Genomic DNA, 1,531 nt, shown 5'->3' on the forward strand with positions numbered 1-1,531 from the left:
CTTGATGAGTTCTCAATCTCATTTTTTCTTTTCGTCTCATTTCATTTCCTTAATTATTTGTGTTTCACTCTATTGAACTTAGATAAGCTGTATAAGGATAACAGTTTTCATAATCATTTCCAATATCTGTGTTTAAGGAATGCATAATTGGGACAAGACAGTATCAAAGCAATAGTTTGCCATATTGCCATCAATACAGTTAGTTCACAGTAAAAAGACGAGCATAGATGATGTTATAATTGTGTGGTCTCTGAAATTACAGACCGAAAGGATAGAAAAATAACCTGCATACACTGATGTTTTTAATATATGAAAAGGGAGACGAATTGATACAAAAAATATAAGTGATAACCATAGTGGGAAATGAGTGACATCCATTTACTGTACACAGTCACAAAATTATACAATTAAAAAGAAGTGTACAACACAATAGCTTATTTATTTTATAGCTGAACATCATTACTTTAGTAATGAGGAGGAGAAATGGAAGGAGAAGGATGCTGGTCTGTGACTTCATTTTATTTATTAAAGTCATCTTTTTAAAAATGCCTGTACCTTGAAACTTTGAATATATTTTAAGCTCAACCGCAGTATCAGTCATCACTTTTTTCCCTTTTGATTGTATTTGTTTTAAATGTCTCTTTGATTAGTCTAAGTTGAAAATATTTTTATTTTCTTTACTTTTCTATCATGTTTTGTGAAGCACATTTTGTTGCATCTTTTTATATGAAATCAGTTAAATAAATAAGAAATATAAGCAAAATTGTTCTCTTGTTTTGGGGTCCTTAATACAAACTGGATTGCTAAATTAAGTCCTCCTCTTTCATGTCTGCTGCCTCCTGATTGATTTTAAAGTCATTTTACTTGTCCATAAAACCTTACATAAACTAACTTGTTTTTCTCTCACTTATTGTTATTGTTTATTTTGTGATTCAACTTTTTTTTAACTTGTCCTTTATTTTCATGTTATATTGTTGAGCACTTTGGAATGCATCTTTGCATGAAAACTGCTATGCAAATAAAGTCATTATCAGCTTCTTCTCTGACATATTTTTCCCTTTTTAATAAAAATAACTTTATCATTGAAAGCGTCACTAACAACATTACTGACAATAGTACAATATCAGTAAAACAATTTGGTATCATAAATTAATAAAGATAAAGTAAAGGACATGACCTAATTTGTTGTTAGAGTCAACATGGTAGCAGGACAAAGGGTAAAACTAATAATAATGTATAAATAGATGTGGGCAATAACAAAGTGGGTGATAAAATCATATACAAACTGCACGTGCACGTTTCTTGGTTTTTACAATCTGGATAGGTTCAAAGTACTTATAAAGTATAAATTCAGTCATGAAAGGTTCAAAGAAGAACTGGGATTGATAGACATGAAATGCTCCCAGTAAAATGAATTGACTGGCCTCTGCTCTGAAATATGAGCCAGCAGCGTCCCCTGCTGGACCCCACGGCTACAGACACCTGCTGCCGCTAAAAAAAAACAACCAATAGCAACGCAGCAACACACAGG

This window comes from Scomber scombrus, chromosome 21 (assembly GCF_963691925.1).
Source record: "Scomber scombrus chromosome 21, fScoSco1.1, whole genome shotgun sequence".
Taxonomy (NCBI): Eukaryota; Metazoa; Chordata; class Actinopteri; order Scombriformes; family Scombridae; genus Scomber; species Scomber scombrus.